The following is a 19,172-nucleotide window of genomic DNA, read 5'->3' as shown; positions in this document are numbered from 1 at the left end:
ATACTAGTGTCTGATGAAACATAAGCCCAGAAGAGCGGTTCCTTCCTCTTGGCTATCACCAGTGACTGATGTGGGGGTGGCTATCTCTAGAGTCACCATAAGGATCTCACTGCTTTTTATCTTCCTAAAATGGATGAAAAAGTTAATCCATGTCCTGAGAAAAATTTCTTTCTCAGGTGTTCATGTTCCACTTTCCAAATGTTGCTATCCCCAAAACCAGGATGGCAGAATGTGTGTCAGACTCTCAGTCATCCCAGTCGACAGTCTGGTTCAAGACTGATTTTGTATATATACCAGATGGTGAGGTGGAGCTCTATGCACCTAAACATTGCCTTTTTGGCCTCATGATTATGTAGCTGAAGCTAGAACGTATGTAGCATGAACTACTCAGTCACATTCTAAAAACATTAAAAAAAATTAGTAAAAAAAAATCTTACTAGCTGTTGGTTTGGAATATTTGGGATATAAAATGTGCTGATTAGTAGGTTCTGGAAATTGCTGTTCTCTCTAACAAAGGTGGGGAATCTGTTTTACTCAGAAGCATAAAGCTAAAAGAAAGCAGAGGAGTCTTTCTATTGAATTGAAAACTCAAGCTACTGTTTTCTTAATAATTGCACCTTTTTTCTGTACTTTGTATTACTTATGGCAAATATCCGTGGCTAGTTGTTAACCTGCTGCAAAACCTATTAAAAGTCTTACCGAGGCTAGAAAATTTACTGTTAATACTAAAACAGCCCAGTTTGCAGCACTGCCAACACAATGCACATCCTGAGCTGCCCTGGTTTTTGACATTCAGGGAAATTATTAACTTGTAAACTTGTATGGTTTTCCTCATGAATGAATTCTGCAAGAGATACATGTGTAAGTACAGCTTCAGTGCGTAGACAAGGCAAATACGCAGTTGTTCAAAAGCACCATTATGTTCTTCAAAATATTGACAGGTCAAGTAAATAAAGTTATGAAAAACGTTGGTTCCAACAGACCTGTGCGTAAAGGGAGCCCTAGGAGTCAGTGAGAGCGGTGTGCTTGGAGCTGGTGCAGTACTTAGCACTCAGTTATGAAATAACTGGGCAGTAAGATAGAGTGACCACGTGAACACAGTGATTATAACACTTGGCAGTGCTGATGTGATGACTGACCTCTTGCCAGTGTGAAATGCAGGAACTGTGCCATTCAGCTAAGGAGCAGAAGTTCTAGAGCAGGAAGTAGCTCATGTTCTCTCTGGATTTCCAAAGGAGAAAGGGTGTTTGCACACAGTGAGGTCTAGAGTGCCATTCAGCTTCCCTATCTCCCTAAGGGCTGCTCTGTGCTGTCCTTTCTCCATCATCCTTTCCTCTTCCTTCCTCACCTACCCAACGGACACTTTGCTGGTGAACATGGAGGGACTCCAATTCTCAGCAGTTCTTTCTATAATAGTGTAAAGCCTGGCTTACTGTAAGCCAAATTTTAATGGGCAATATTTTTCTTTAAAACATTCTCTTGTTTTGCTATTTGCACTGCTATTGCATCTTAACTATGTGAGGAGTGATAATCACAGCTTTACTGGCTTTTGCAGCTTTGCCAGGGAAGTAGGTGATAATATGGCAGCTTTCACAAGTAACTTGCATGAAATCTTTAAAAATGTGAACTTGAGTCTAGGCTTTAGAAAGCCTGAAGAGTGAAAAAAGGGTGGAGATGAAGACTTCCACCTTCTAGAAGATGTAAAAGCTGAGATAATCTGAAACCATTAGCATATAACATTTTTATAGGGCTTTTCTATAATTAGTTATTGCATTTATTCTAGCCTCCAGCTGACATATTGTAACCAGGATTGATGGGATAATTACCAGTGTCAAAGAGACCAAGTACTCAGAGTTTGTCAGAAACAGCCTGAAAAAAATAGATGGAAAAAAGGAAGTCCCCTCCCATGCTAAAAGCATAGGGTCAGTCACAGACAACCTGTAGTGGTAATAGGAAGGTTTAATAAGCAGGAGTGGAAGTAGTGGAAGCCACGCTATGAAATTTCAGGCACTGGTCTTTCCATCAACTGCTCATATGGGAGAAATACCTGGTAAAATCCTAACAGGAGAGCTTGTAGGCTCTTTTCACTTATCCTTTATCTGTCTTATGTTGGATCAAATTGGGAAGATCTGGTCTCTGATTCTGCCCTACTTTTCCCTTGGTGAGAGAAAAGTAGTCAAGACTATCTAACTAAAGGAACAGTGTTTTGTTATCTGTTTTAATCTGGGCTTGTGGATTACTCTAACTCAAGCCACAAAAGACAGCAAAGATACAGCACCTGGTATAAAGTGACCGACAGTGACTCCTATACATACCAAACCTATGTGATTATTTCTCTCTGTTTGCTGGTTCATACCATGCTACTCTGCAGCACAGAGATTTCATACAGTACCCCAGCTGTGTTAACCAAGTTTACAGCAGTTTGCCAGCTAAACCTACTGAATTCTCATGCTAATAAACAGAGTTTGGCTGCTAACATGTTGTTTGCACTGCTCCATAGCAAAGGTACTGAAGATCATAATTTTGTGCAAATCTTAGTGTTGTCACACAGTCAAAATAATACTAAGAGCTGCTTTGGCAAATTTAATTTGGCTTCAAGAAATACCTTTTTATAAGGTCCATCTAATGTGCATGGGCTCTATGTCACCAGTGGGATATTCAAGATAAGCATTTCGATAAGGGTATTAAAGAAAACTGTCTTCAATAGACTATTTTCTAAAGTGTATCTTTGGGTTCACAGGGAACCCAGGTGTTGATACTGGTGTGCAGAAACTGCTGCCAAGGTTTTGTTTGTCTAATCCAAGAAAAAAGGAGCATTAGGTCAAACACTTGTGTTACAGCACTGTAGAAAAAAATATTTATGAAGGGTTTATGAAGGAGATTTGATCCACAGTTTCTTTTTAAAAAAATGAAATGGGAGATAGTTCAAAACTTTTCTATAAACATTGTAAGAAAACATTATAAACATATAATAACATATATTTTTAAGAATAAATGACTTCTTTCTCTCTATTATCCTATGTTCAACAGTGGTAGGATAATATCTAGGCATGTGATACGGTTTAACTTCAGAATCTTGTACTTTATGATGATCTTGATTCAGAAACTGTTTTTCAGCCATAGCGAACATTTTCTGGCAGTGGTACAACCTAATGACATAGAGTTTCTTTTCAAATTTGACTCCTGTATCAGCAGATGCAGTCTTGTGAGTGAGTGTCTGAACCTGCATCAGTTGAAATTATTTGCTGTATAAATTCTTTTATACTTAAGAATTCTTTCACTATAAAAATTCTATACTGGCTTTTATGTCAGTAGAGTAAGCCAGATGATGATTTAACCACGTGCCCTGTTAGTAGATTCTAAAGCAGGCTTAGAGCACAGATATTTCAGCACTTCCCAACCTGCAGTGTTGTGATTAAACTGTCTGCCTGCAATGTTGGTGACTGGGGAAGAAGCAACAAAGGAAGCCTGTCAGTGAACAAACTTTATTGTAGAAATCTTATCACAAATGTCAACATATAAAAGAAAATGTAACATAAAAATGCATGTGTTAATTCACAGTTCCACGTGTGTAGGGGAAAAACAGACTGGTTGGGCAGAGGACAAATGTAATATCTAACAGACCTGCTGCAGTTTTCCCTCTTTGATTCTGAGTTGGTCATTTAGTCACTGAACCTTCACTGACTGCTGTCAGTGTGAATTATGCCACTGACTTACACAGAGTGGGAAGTCTCCCATGTTTGTATTTATGCTATGCCCAAGTGAACTGGACTACTGATTGATCACTCACCCATTTCTATGAAGCCATGTTGTCACCTTTTGATAAGTGTGTGTGGGTCTCCTAGCCTGTCTGAAACTCCTATCATTGCTTTTGCAATGTGTGTTTTAAGTCTATTAAGAAATTCTTAGCAGCTGTCTTGCAGGAAGGGCAGATGGGATGAATTTTGATGTCCAGCTACGTGCAGCATGTCCACCCTGCCTATATCATCTGTACATGTGTATACTTGGACCCGTGTTAAGGGAAATGTAGGTCTGAATCTCATTTCCTCAGTCTTTCCTATATGTATATGTACCTCATGTATATGACTGAATTCGAATTTGAAAGTTAAACCGAAGCACAATTTTGAGGTCAATATATTGCCTGTGCTTCATTTCCCTGGCTCCAAAACTGGGTGAAATAGAACATTGCTGCTATTTCACTCCTAATAATGGTATCACTGCAAATTACAATGAAAGGCTGAAGTGCTTGAGTACTACTGTGACTGAGATCATGAAAGCATCATACATGATTGCATTGGAGGTTTGCTTCTTGTTCCTATAGCAACATCCAGGCAAGGATCTCAAGGCTCTTTACAAGTATTCGTGAATTAAACCTGTGAGGTCAGGGATGGTGATTTTTCTTGTTTACAAATAAGGAAATGCAGAGGTTAAACTGCTTGATCAAGGTCACACAACAAATCTGTATCCAAGCCAAGAATAAAAGCTGACTCTGGTCTATGCTTCAGTCACCAGCTGATATTCTCTGTTTGAAGGGCTGTGCAGGGCTGAGAGGAAAGCCTTGTACAAAGTCTACAGATTTGTTCATTCAAAATTTACATTCCAGCTCAGATTGCCTCACTTAAGTGACCTTATATTTTTATCTCTTTGTCTATATAAACTTTGCCCTTGTGAAAACCTCATTATATCCAGTCGAAGCAGGAGTAACGTGATTTTGAGAAGAGTTTTGCAAATCTCTGACAAAGCAAAACTGAAGCCTTTGCTAAAAAGTTTCAACAATCTCTCTATGTGTGATTGCTAATTCTTCACTGGCAATTAGATGAAAAGGCCCAGAACATACCTGGTTAATTTCAGTGAATGACTACATAGACAAAAAAAACCCAAATGTATTTTTATTAAGAGCAACTATGACTTTTCTCTGGAATTACCACAGAGATATTGTACTATATCATGAAAAAATAGGGTTTGTTGATAGGCAACAACAAATAAAAGTTCACTTTCCTGCATTTCTTTTTAAATCACAGGAAGGGAATGACTGTAAACTCTGAAAGATTTTTTTGGTATCCAGCCTCTACTCCTCCTTCTGCACATAGCACTTGCAGTGCCAGAATATCGTGAACTGAGATAGTAGAGGAGAACAACAGCCACACTTCTTTAACTCCATCGTCCCACTGGATGCTGTTTGTAGGATCAAAGAGTGGAAAATAGCAAGTGTACTCTTAGGAATGTCCTTTTCTAGTCTGGGCTAAATAGTATAAAATGCTGACCCAAGTCATGCTTTTTCTAGATACCATTCCTTACAGTTATTAGGTGGATGTTGGACTGCTTGTTAGCTATATCCTTGTGGTCATGCTATTTTTTTTTATTTGGTTGGCTGTGACTGAGAATTTTACACTGCTTAGAGGAATGGTGTGCTGCTGTTTTCTCAGGATCATTGGCTACTATGACTGTGTTGGAATTCTGCTGAAGAACAAGTCAGCTGGGTGAATGATGGTAATTTAGTAAGGAAAAGTCTTGTGAGAGTCGAGGATCATGTTTAGCAACATTTGCATGTCTAACTAAAATGTTCACAGAAGCACTAAGCAGAAAGGAGCTTATTGGACTGGCTTTATTGCTTTAAAGGAGCTAAAGCAGGGGTAGGTGAAGGACAGAAAAGGGAGAATCAGCACTTCCCCCTGAAACATAAAGCAGGCCTGGAAGTGAAATAGCCATATCAATATCTATATTTGTATCTATATATAAATATATCTAGATATATGTATATATATATGTATATAGATATATATTAGATGTGTAGATATAGATCTCCCAGTTGGAATGAATATCTGATAATATTCTCAGCTTTTCAGAAATCTCGCATACATGAGCATTAAAATCTGTGAAACCCTGAAAGGGTAAAGTGTAAGTGTCACATAGGGTCTGATATCAATCTGCATTTTGATCACTTTGTTGAGTGACAGCTGCACCTCAGCTGTTGCTGTGCCCTCTGAGCTGGGTAGTCAGAGATTGGTATAACTTAGTGTAAGGTGCTGCTTCTTTTTTCTTTTATTTTTTTTCCAATTTACTTTTCATATGTTTCATTAAGCTTTTTCTGAAACTTTTGTAGCAATCAGAGTTGCTTGAGAATTTGTATGTTGCCAAATGACCCAGTATTACCAGTTCCTACCTTGCTTTAGGAAGGGTCACTTTATACAGTATTTTGGGGTACTCAGGCTGACTTTTCAGGCAATTTTGACTGCCTGTAGATCCATGTATGCTTATGTTTTACAGGTCAGAGAAAGTGAAATGGGAAAAATATAGCAATAGAACTTAGCTTAAAGTGTGACTCGCTGCTTGACAATCTCAGGTGCAGGCCATTAGTTCTTCCTTTCAAGGTATTCATATTAATCTCACAGAGATCTTTACACTTGGGACAATAATAAGTGGGAATACTTTAAAGAAGTGAAATTACAGGCTTTACATTAAGAAGATCTACTGATATTTGAGTCCATTGAGGTTTTTGAATGAAGATGGTTTCTTCTGTATGTTTATAATTTTGCTCTGCTTTCACAGGTTGGAGATGAAGCAAACCACTGTAATTTTATCTGTAGGGAAGAATGCCTTTTATTGCATTTTCTTGCTCTCCTGCTGCTTTTGAAAGAAGGAAATTTTACTTGCCACTGTTAGCATGTTCCAGTTTCATGGGAGATGGGCAGTGTAGAAGTGCTGAGTAGAGTTTTGATTCTGCTGAATACACTAGGTCCATGATCCATGATCCAGGGTTTCACCTCCTGGGAATGCAAATGCCTAGTGTTTTCCAGGCTAACCTGAAATTTCTCCCAACATTGAGCAAGGTGCATCAGTGGCACCTTTGCTGCATTTGGAAACAGATTAACAAATGTCACAGACAGCACTCTAATAGTTAACTACATGTCAGTGTGAAGTTATGAACCTCTTTCCTTAGCCTCCACACAAAGCTGATAAATCTAATGGAGAGAAGGGTTTACCAGAATGTACAACTGGGGTCCTGATGGCTGGTCTTTGAGGCATTTTCCTAAATGTCAGTTGAATTGCCGCCCCAACTCAGCTGCACTTTGTCTGAAGCATCCTCTTCTGAACTCTTGTAGTTGCAGAAGATCCTAGTAAGGTAAATGTACCCCTGTTATTCTGCAGCTTTGATGATCAAACAAAGTACAGTATCAAACTTACCTTGCTACTATGAAATGCAGCCTATCAATATATATAATTTTCTGATAGCTGGAAGTGCTTTCTGAAATGCATTCCTGGAGCTAAGTAGCTCTTAAACAAGTATAGGAACCAGTTTATTGGTAATTTATCTCTTGCTGATCAGATTTACTTTATTCTGAAAAGGTTCATGAGATGAACTCTGGATTTTCTTAGCAGCTTCAGTGCAAATACTTTATATTTGTAGTAAGTAGTTATGAAATTTTATTAGGGATAACGAGGGGCTTAGATGCAGAAGCTTATCTCTAGTTTCTGTGGAGACTAATGCTGATAAGTAAGAAGACAAACGTGAGAACAAAGGTGTTTGTGGAATATACCACATCTACCCACCATACATGATATTATTATTCCTGTTGTGGTAGAGCAGAGTGGACTAGAAGAAGCTTTATAAAAGCTGAATGCACCAGATTCTCATCTTCTATGTTTGGTAACAACCTCCATGCATGATTTGATTTAAACAAACCTAATAAACATGTCTGAAGCAAAATACTGCTCTGACATCATATGGCCTTTAGAGAGAAACTGATGGAAGAAATTCTACACTGAGGCTGTCACTCACTCAGTTGTTGACACAACTGTTTGAGGGATTGTGAACTGGATCAGGCAACCAGATAAGGTTAAAAATAATGCAAATGAAAAGGGATCAGGGGAGGTACCAACTTACTTCTGTGGAAGGGGAAAGATTTTGGACTTCTTCCCTGAACTGAGCTGTGCTTTGCACTGGTTCTATCCCCATCCTGGACAGCAGTTTCAATATTTGTCAAACCCTTCCTGAGCAGATGTAGCTCACTAGGTAGAGCAGCAGAAAACTAACCAACCTTGTTCTCTGCCATTTTTGCACACTAAATTATCTCTAAGGAGGGTCTGGTGAATACCAGAGCTAGTAGGAGATAAACAGCAGAAGCATGACCTCCTAGGCGTGGTTTCAGGGTCCTATTAGTTTAGTTCAGTGTACCTCTGGAAAACCCTGTGCAAATAATTATGTCATTGCATGTGGGGTAGGAAAGAGCACCAGTGCTAAGCAAAACAAATGACTGACAGAGAGGCCAGAGAAATATTACACAGCCAAAATCCCCTGATTCGTGAAACTGAGGTGTCAGCATGAGACAGAAGGACAGCCCTTGTTTTTCTTTATCAGCATGTAAAAATCAGGAGATTCAGAGGTTTGAAGAAGTCTTTTTACTGAGAATCTGAAGTGCTGTATTTATAGCTAGCTGTAGGACTGTGAAAGAAATGTAAAGTTGAGTGTGAAATAACAAATGGAGATTGTTAAGTAGATGGAGGATTTTCCCCTTTAAAAAGATAATTAGTAGAAAGATTAAATTTAGAAGTGCTTATAGAATTATTCTCTATCTTATCATTGCCTACAAAAGAATTAATTTCTTATTTCAATTCCAAAGTCCAGTTAATAACACAGACTGCTGGACAGACAGCCCTTGGTGGATTTCCATTACACACATTCTGCATGTTGATCTTGTCCTTCTAGCTTTGATGATCTCTCTTTTTTTCCTCTAGGGACCATCACCAATGGACCAATTGTTCTAAATTCATAGTACTTCAGCAAACTTAATTTCTTTTCCATTACAAGTAAACTAACCTTGGTACACTGAACTGAATTAGGAGTGTGTGGATGTAACTAGGATTTTTTCACTCCTGGAGACTCAGCCAATTGTCATTAAAATGAAAGTATTAAACAAGGTTAAATAACTTAACTGAGGTTAACTAACACCATTCTAAATGAATAACTAAAATGCAATGCCTAGCCTTTGTCTTCTCAATGTGCACATGTAGCTTTAATCTGGTTCTTAAGTACAGAGGCTAAATAAACTCACTAACACTTGTGGTGTTACCACTGTCCATTTATGAAGAGTATTTGTATTGGAGATTTCACAACGGAAATGAAGACTGGACATGTCTACAGGAGACATTAAACTTGTTCTGTGGATAGAAGATGTCATTCCTCAGTTAGCTATTTTTACCATTATATTTATTTATTATATATTATTTTACCATTATATATTTATTTACATGCACATTAAAGACAAATGGTGAAATGTGACCTTTGCATGAAAGTCCACTGATGCACAGAAATGAGGGTATGATTTGATGAGACAGGGATGTTGATAGTAACAGAGCTTTATGGGAATGCTCTGCCTTCCTGATGGTGTTAAAAACTCTGTGTTTTTAGCACTCCTGTGCTACTCCTGATGCAGATCAGCTCTTTGATCTGCTGCTCAGTGCAACCCTACAAATACTTTCATTGGCATGACAGAAAGAGGGGCAGAGGGGAACTTTGTTGTTTCACTGAAGGTCTTTTGTCATCAGCCTACAGTCAGAGCACTGGAAACATCTTTATCCACCTTCAGCTCTCACCTACATGGTGAACCAGTTGTTCCTGTACTTGTGCTGCATTGACTCTTCTTTAGGCTGTACTGTGGTAATCCATGTGAGGCTGACCATAAATTGATCAGTGAAATTATTCAGGTTGAAAACCCATTCCCATTCCATACTTGAAGTTGTGACTGTTCCGTTGATACAGTATTAAAAAACAATTCTAGACAGGTAATTGTACAGCACAAGTGAGAAGAAAAAATAGTTGGCCAAGGATAAGGACTTTGGAAAACTTTACTATTGGTTTGCTTGTGGGTAAAAATGTGAATAGAACTACCGTTTAAGTGTAAGGTGCAGTTTAAAATTAACTTAGTTTATTTAAAGAGTATGATTTTATAGTAAGATGATCTTGCATTTTAAATCTTTGTGAGGCAGGTTTCAATTGCTCACTGATATTCATGGAGAGGTTTGTACCAGTCTGCCTATGTGGGTTTGAAACTGGTGCTCTAATCATACAGATTGTTCAAATTCTTTTCTCCTTGCTTAGTTAAAAGCATTGATAATTTTCCTCCTAATTGCCCTTTTATAACACTGAAAAAATTCAGCTTTATTATTATCCTGTTGATCATATTCTCTTTTATTTTGAATTGACAGGGTGCACAGTGTTCATTAATCTGATACAGGAATAAGCAGCTCTGGTGGTGTGATTTAAATAGTTACCTAACATCTACATCCAAGGCAAACTCGGGATGACACATCCTTGGATAGGTTCCTAGTGAAAACTGTCCTGGAGAGAGCATATCCAGCAAACAAAATTACCCAGGGCAAGGTTTGTCAGTTACTGCAATCTGAGAAGAGGCAGCTTGGAAAAACAAACTGGACATTGCTGTAGGAAGGAAATCATGCCAGTGCATTCTGTGAGAGACTGAACACATGATGAAGGTGAGGACACCCTCAGAGATGTCCTCCTCAGTGATACTTGGATGGGTCACTGAGGTCAGAAGTATTAAAATAGTCATGGTTATACTCAGTCTCTGTGACATGTCTTGCAGCAATAGAACATTCAAATCCCTTCCAGTGCTCTCATTTTAAAAATTATGTCCCTTCAATCATTAACATTGGGTGGATCATGGAGTCCATATCTCCTTTCAAGATTCAAGGTATCTTCTTTATGTCAGTTTTATTTTCCTATCTAGTCTAATTTTAAAACTTCTAGTTAACATGACAGCTGGTACTGACAACATGCCAATTACTGAACTTCCGGTAGTGTGAGAGGAACAAAGCACACCATTTTTTGAGAGGATTTAAAACCTCCATGTGGTGAGTACAGATAGATGTTGCCTCCATATTTTCTCTTTAATAATTACTCCAATCTTGTACTTTTATATAATGATATAAATAGAAATCTGTAGTGCAGCTGAAGAAGTAGCCTAGATGAATAGTTTCTCACAAAGTAGGTAAAAGTTCCCTCTCAAATTGAAAGCTATGGTATTTTTTTAAAACTCACCCTTGTTTATTGGGCACTGAAGAGGCTTTTCTCCTAAATGATAATATATTGGTTTAACTTTAGCAAGAAACAAGAGCGAGTCTTAAGTAATACTGGCACGACTTTCCCATAGCTTGAGCACAGGGGCTGCATTTTTGTAAAGCATATCAGCAGTGCACCAAAACCCCCAGTATTGTACACATTGTGTTGCAAAGCAATCCAAACTCCTTGACAGCAAAGCTGGAGGATATTCCCATAAGTTTCTTTCTCACAAAGAACAAAAATAATTTCAAGTTTGTGGGTTCTCCTACACTATCCCTTGCTATAATTTAATTGATCGCTATGCTTGTATTATATTTTTATTTTACTAAAGCTATGTAAATCCTGGTTAGTGAAACTTTGCCAAAGATTCCACTGCACAATCTCTTAACTCATTATCAGTTTTTAATAAAAGCATAATGCATAACATTTCCTAATAGTATATTCATTCTTTAAAGCAATTCTTTTGGGATAGCTAAGAAGAAATAATATGAACGTGCTATAAAAAAATTTATATTATAAAAATTTTAAAATATTATATTTCATATTATATTATTTATATTATATCTTTATATTATTATGTCAGATATTATTATATCTGATTCAAAAGTTTTGTGACTTTTCTTTTTGTGACTTTTCTTTTTTTTTTTTCTGGGTGCTAAAGTGGACTGTGGCAATCCTGTACATGGGATATTAACTTATAGGCTGTGGTCATTTCTGTGAATAGCAAAACTGCCCAAAAATGCAGTTTTAGGAGTCATGAAAGTAATAATTTTTAGGTCCTATGCTCAAAGATTTTCTCATTTAAAAAGGAGAATAATGGAAATTTAGCATATTTAATTTGGTATCTTAGAAAGTTTAAAAATTGGATTTTGAAAACGTATTGTGAATTGGAAATTTCCTCTCTTTATGAATTTAGCAGAAAGTGTTATTCTAGACATGAAACAAAATACTGTTTTTTAGCATGAGTAAAATGTTCTGAGTGAAATGAAAGGAATATCCACATGTGAGCCAATTTTATTAACACAAAGTATACAAATATGAAGCTGATCATGGGTACCTGAAATTTTAAATTAATTTTAATGTGATATTGTATACTGAGGTTTTCTAGGCCTTTAAACAGGTTGTGTATATTTATTTATGTATTTATTTATTTATTTATAAAAATACACATACACCAAGCCACATATTGCACTCACAGCCATTTTGAGCAGCAAAACAGTTGCAGAAGCAGCCAGAATTTGGTCTTCTTTTGTTTGAACAGGAATTGAAAGATTAACCTTTGATCTAAACAATATATTTATTATGGCAGAGGTATATGTGTTTCTGTTCCTTAGAGTAGAACTTTGGGGAAGTTATACCCTGTAGGACTTTTTGAACAGGACAGTGACAAAACTGAGGGTGGTTATTAATTGATACAAGCAGTTATTCTGGTATATCTATTGAATTTCTTCTATATTCCCTTAGTTTCATCTCTATGGCTCCCATGTAAGATGAGTAGCTGGTTTGACCTTTCTGGTTGCATTGCCTTCATCCCCTTCATGGGATTGTGATTTTTTTAAATGATATGAACATCAGTTCATGCTGAAACAGTACCTTTTCTAATTGAATTCACAAAAATTGTGTCCATTGAGATTAATCCTTTTTGATAGGGGTTTTCTGTGGAATCAATATGGACAAGAATGAAAGGGACTCTCTGGAGATTATTATTACACCCCTCATGTCACTGAGAGAATTGAAACCTGGGCAGATTTTGACTTTGTTGAAGTCACCCAAAACTGAACCTTCTTCCCACTAGCATTTGCTACACCTTTGCACCAAGAAGAGCCAGAAAAATTTTTGTTAACATAAGAATCAGCCATAGAAATGTGTTTATATGAAACAGAATGTGCTCTGAAGAAAAGTGCAAAAAATGTTTTTGCTTGTAGCATTTAAAACTCTGGTTTATAAACATTTGTATTTGATTAACTTCACCCTCAATAATAGCTCTGACTAGGCTTGCAATCCATAATTTTGAGACCACAAAGAACTAAAAAATACAGAATGTCAGGGTTGACATTCTGGAAATGTGTAAAGGAAAGGATAAACAAATAAAATCAGCCCCCACGTTTTGTGAAGGAATGTTCTGTGCATCGGACTACAGTTATGGGACTCACTTGAAATGGTAAGGAAGAGTAAGCAGTATGAATTACTGAATGTTGTATAATCTTTGTGCATGAATAAAATAATGAAGAGGATGTCTCTTGGCAGAAAAGCAAGTATCACATTAGGAGGAGAAACTTAATACAGATCATCAGTTAAACATCAGTATGTGATACAATCTAATCCAATCTGAGGACTGCTAGAGCTCTGAGAACTCTAATGTAGTCTCTCAAGGCTCACTGCATGCAATTCCACAAACAATATCTTCTTCCAAAATGTGATTAAATATGGCTAACTTAAGGAACTACTATAAATTGCTCCCAGAGGAGTTCTTACTTATCAGCCAGATAGCTGGATATTACTGCCAGGTAGTATGAAGAATGTCTACATCTCTGCTTTCACCTTTATAAAGAAGAAATTATTCTTCTGGTGAAGCTTTTGGAGAGCTAAGAACTCACTGCTGAATGACATTTAGGTGTTGCTGTTATTAAAATTGCCTATATGACAGGTTAGCTATGTATGGTGTTAAGAGTCTATGCTAGACTGCAAAAAAAATTGTCAGATGAATTATCAAAAAGATTTAGAAGAAGGTTTAGGCTTGAATCCTAGTTTCAAAACTGAGTTGAAAGTAAGATTTATCTCATCAAGTGTTGGTTGGTATCTGGAAATGAGCTACCTCTGAATTCAGGAAAGAGAAGTGGTAACGTTTCAGAGTATGGACTGTAAACTAGATGTGCATTTCATCCTGAAGGTGATATCAAAAACAGATCAATAGTGTCTTTGTTGGCCAGCTCAGGACTTTTCTTCACACGTCTAATCCAGCATGAATCCAGATGAATTCTACACATGGCCATCTAGGGATTTATTTAGGAAATTCTACCCACAGCTGTCAATCAGTTATTTCTTTTGGCACCTCCCAAGGCCCAGATTTGTTCAGAAGGAACTTTATGCAAAGGAATTAGGGAAGGTATAACTAATTTGCTCTGTAGCCTAAGGTACAAGTTTTCTTGAAGGTCCAAAAGAGTAGGGTCCTAAGCCAGTCTGGCACTTTCAGTTTAGTTATTTAATTTTCAGTGTTTTTGGAAAAGACACTGCTTTACATAACAGAACAGTAATTCAGTTTTGTGAAATACAAGTCATCACATTCACAGTACACATTGCTGAACTTTTGTCAAATGATTCTGAACCTTCTTTTCACATTGGCTGATGAACCCTTTAGAAAAAAACCCGCACAAGTAGAAAAGACAATTCAATTCCATCTGCAGGATTCACATCCTAACAAAAACATCAGATGGAAAAGGTCCGTGAACTGAAAGTCTTTTTTTGGCAGCGGAGATAGGAGGTCCAGAAGAGTTTCTGCAAATAGAAAATGTAAAGCAAATCATAATTGTAAATCAAAAGAACATTGTGTTCATGTTTATCTTGCAGATGAAACTAGAAATTCACAAACATTTATACACAATTGAAAGGGGGTTTAAGACAACCTGTTGTCTGCCTACGATCTGAACAGCTGTTTGTAAGAGAATTTTCCACATAGGTCACTGCAGAAAAAGAGTAAGGTGTTGACAGCCTGATTGATGAGTTTGTCTGGCATTGTGCCCATTCAGTTGTACAACAAACACTTTCATGTACAGTAAGTGTCACACACGTTCAGATTGCCTCTAATAGAGTGGCATTTCTTCTAAAGTTATTCATGGAAACCAGAGGATCAGTTAAGTTCCTAAAGAGCAAGTCACTCATCTTCTAAATGCTCTATCATTAAAAAGAGTAGTGAAAGTTCAAATTTAACTTAGGAAATGCTCTTTATGTGAAAGGCTGTACCTGTTAATATGTGGAAAGGATAATGCTGCTGTTCACATGGAGCTAAAAGATAAGCAAAGGTCTCACTGTGATGTAGAATTGCACCCTGTTTTCTAACACACATTGTCTCAATTAGTTTGTATTGACTGGGATCTAATATCCCAGGAGTCTCATCCATTTGGCTTGTGTATGGAACTTAGTGTCACTGCAGTACAAATAAAAAAATCTTCAAGCCACAGTTTATATGAAGGAAAAGAAAGACATTTATTTATTTTTTACTTGCCAAAGGACAAATACTTGACTGTTTCTGCCAAACCTTTCCCTAACATTTCCGTCTAAAAGAAGCTGACTCCAACATGGTAGACACTTGATCTGTTGGCCAGTCCTGGTCTATTACAGTGTGGAATTGCAGATATGTCCTTTTTTTAAGTCCAGCTATTAGGTGGCTTAGTGGCTATATGCAAGTCATCTAACTTCCACGATCTTACATGCATACTCATGCATACCATGGCAATTGCCTGCAGCTGGCTTGTTTAACTTTAGGCTGGAAGTAAATTTGGGGAAACTTTGTTTTGTGCTTGTCTGCCAGTGACTTACAGGAAAAAGAAAGGAATTTAGTTCCTTAACTACTCCATTCCTCTCTTGCTGTATTTGTAAAGTTGCTGTTATATTTAGCACTTACCTGCTTTTGCAAATTATTGTGAGGCATCTGCAAGGTGAATATGCTTTTGTACTGAGTGCTCTCTTGCCATGAGCTGAACAGCTAAAACATGACTGTCGTCACCAGCCTGGCAAATACAAAAGAAATACAAGAAATTTTTCCTCTTCTGTTTCTTGGCTGTATAGGAAAGGAGTTTTCATTATCATAATATTTTTAAAATAATGTATTTTTTATATATTTATATATATATATATATATATATATATATATATATTCGTAATCTGTATCAAGCAAACCTTTGGGATCTCTCTGGCAGGGGTTACTAATCTTACAGAAGGAAAATGAGTTTTACCCCTACCATTTATTGTAGGGGTAGGACAGCACATGACACTTAACTCCACAGTGGAGATAGCTGAGAATATGTCATTACCTTCCTTCCCTTGCTGGGGGAGTCTCCAGTGATACATGCAGGATGAAAGGTTTTTGTAGGTGCTCCACCTTGTTTTCCTCAGGCCCTTCTAAGAGTTTTTCTACCCCCAGGAAAAGAGCCTGTTTGCTGTGTTACAGCGGTGGAAGGTGAAGTACTCTGAGATCTGCTTAATATCTGTAGCCATGTAAAGCAAAGAAGACTGAGATCTATATTCATTTTACAGATGTGAAAATGGACAAGGATTTGGAAAAGGCCTCAAGGTGTATCTTTGCTGGATGCAGAACTGAGTGAGTTCTGTCAGATGTATTCTCCTGGGTATATATTTGCAGCACTCCTGTCTGAGAGTACACACAAAAAGGTAAAATTTCTTTTAACATCAATATTTTTAGTAAGAAGTTGACAGGAATGATCCTCACCATGTTGGAAGAGATGCTGTATTTTAACTACATGGCTCTGGCAAACCTGGTATTTTTTTGCTTCTTAGATAACTTTTTACATCCTTGTGTTTTTCCAGGGTATTTCTAATGCTTGCTGTGAAGAGAGATTAATATTTTTCTACTTCTTTTGAGTACTAGAAACTCCATATTATGCTGCAATCTCACAGGCAGGTGAAATGTTGGCTACTATGCTAGATAGTTAATTAGGGTATTGTGGTAGGCATTCAGGAGGGAGCATGCATTTCTGTAGAGGTATTTCTAATCTATGGGTACAGTCACTAACTGCTTAATTTTAGTCCCAGCTGCAGGGAAATGAGTTAGAAGAGCTGTTAACATTTAGCATTGTCATAATGCCTTATTTCACTGCCCGACTAATAAATAGCCAAAATTTTAAAATTTAGCAGAAACTCATCTTTCCTGTAGAAACAAATGGAAAACACTGACAGTACAGACTACAAAAATGATGACGTTAGAAAATGTGTCATGAAACTGGAGAAGAACCCCCCAAACACTCATTTGTAATTACAAGTGCTTTCTTCTGCAATATGCCCATATCTTGCTGCCTCAGAACTGAAGCCCTGGGCCTGGCAGAGATTGTGCTGATTGAAATCTAGAGCGATTCAAATGCAAAGAAGTAATTCTTGAGTCATCCATGGCCCTCCAGATCTTTTACTGGCTTGACAAACTGTTCAAATTACACTGATACTATTCTCTGTGTATAGACAAAACTGGAGGTTTCAGCCAAGGTTTCCAATTTGCACATACAGTGAGCTGAAACAAAATGTAAACTCTGAGTCAACAAAAAACGTTATGAGTTTTGAGCAAAGGAGACATGTTGCCAGAATTACCTTCTAATTGTGTGTCACTAAACTTCACCAGTGCCTACAAAAGTTGCTCAAGCATGAATTAAAAGTGGCTCAGCAGGGCAACCTGTGCTTTCACTGTCATTTGGGCATAAGTGTGCACAAGCTCCTCACCTGCCTCCCTGCTTAATACAGACATGCACAGCTTTTATCCCCCGTGGCACAGTTTTAAATTGTTTCCAGTGCTAATCTTCCTTGGTGACTCTGCAGAGAGTGGGTTTGATCTGCATGGTTGGACTGCATGATCACGTCAGCAAGGTGCTGGGCAGAGTCACTCACTGGTGAATGTTTCTGCAGAGAGGACACAGTCCTCAGCTGTGCAGGTAAAGCTAAGTGGGCTCACAGCAGCAGCCTTGGTCACAAAGCGGATATAAAGAGCTAAAATGCAGTGAATACTGTATCAATTATTTTTTATCTTTTTTTTTTAATCAAAGGAAGCAAAAGCTGCTATAATGAAAAGAGTGTTATTCTTAACCACATCTATAGCTGCATGCATAAGATATATAAGACACTCAGAAAAGAGGAAACAGCTTAGAGGCTGCTGTCTGCCAAAGTTCTGCACTAATTTTGTAAAGTAACTTATTTTGTATTTATGGATTACTTTGCAAATGAAACAATGGCAATGAATGTTTTGGTGTATAATACAAACAGGACTATGGTATGATCTTGATATAGGACTGAAGAAGCTATGGACCATAAATATAATATGTCCTGTAGTAGAGGTCAGCTATTTTATGTATACTGAATAATACTAACCAATCCTAAAACATGAGGAAACATCCAATTCAGATGATTTACCCCATCAGATGTCGTCATCTGTTAGGTCAGATCCTATTGATAATGTTACAAGAACAAATCTATTTTTACCCAGCTCTGTTCAGATATCATTCACTAGCTCTGCAAGTGCTTTGGTCCAAAGCCTGAATGAACAGGTGTAAGAACATTATCTGACCAAACCTGAACTCATGTATTTTATATATTGTACGTGCTCACACTTTTATTTATAAAATCTGTTCACTGTCTCTGGCATTTTAGTTGCACTGTTTCTGTCTTGTCTGTGGAAATCTGAAATGAAAGAAAGCAGCACCAGTAACTTCTAAGCTTTCATGAAGGCAAGCAAGTGAAAACTAAGTGAAAGATGAGAGGTATTTTCCTCTTAGCTGTTGTAGTGAGCAAAACACTAAGTTTCTTTTAGTCTTTTAATCTTCAGGAGTAAACTAAAACAGTCACAACTGTTTGGTTTTGTCTAGGTTGCTTTTTTTTTTTAATTTAAAGTTTTTGCCTACCAAAACTACTGAGAAATTTGTATATTGTACACTTTTTTCATGAAAGAACATAGGATACAAGCAGAATGTTCATGTTTCTAAGGACACTGTGTGGGGATGTATGCGTCTGTTTAGTTTTCAGGACAGATTTTGGAAAGAAGTACTTAAAACGTTATCATTATGCATTCTATAAAGATCTTTGCATTTCATGTATGAACTTTTTTTAAATGAAAACCTGGAACTTTCATGTCTGTAGACACACCTTTCTTTTCTTGCATAGCTCAGGGTGCTTAAAGCTACTAACAATTATTCTAAGGTAAGATAAAAAGAAATTACATATAGACAAAATGCAAACCTAAGACACATTTTGGAAATGCCAGATCATGTAACTTTTAGACATGCTAGAGTCAAATGACTGAATGTGTACTTTTTAAAAAGGATTTGATAGCAGAGCAATAGTATGACATTGGCAAGCAAGCTCTGTTCCTTGTTTGGAG

At 37.3% G+C, this 19,172-nt stretch overlaps 1 long non-coding RNA gene across 1 annotated transcript in view; it reads left to right on the top strand.

The window, feature by feature from the left end:
* Window positions 1–19,172, top strand: part of LOC106860994 (uncharacterized) — a 63,910-nt gene that overhangs the window by 30,249 nt on the left and 14,489 nt on the right. The window contains exon 8 of the long non-coding RNA XR_015803812.1: window positions 16,334–16,468. This is a non-coding gene — a long non-coding RNA (uncharacterized LOC106860994). The remainder of the gene's footprint in view (window positions 1–16,333; window positions 16,469–19,172) is intronic.

This window comes from Sturnus vulgaris, chromosome 5 (assembly GCF_052056855.1).
Source record: "Sturnus vulgaris isolate bStuVul1 chromosome 5, bStuVul1.hap1, whole genome shotgun sequence".
NCBI lineage: Eukaryota > Metazoa > Chordata > Aves > Passeriformes > Sturnidae > Sturnus > Sturnus vulgaris.
The sequence above is the reverse complement of the archived record's forward strand: the minus strand, read 5'-3'. Positions and strand labels throughout refer to the sequence as shown.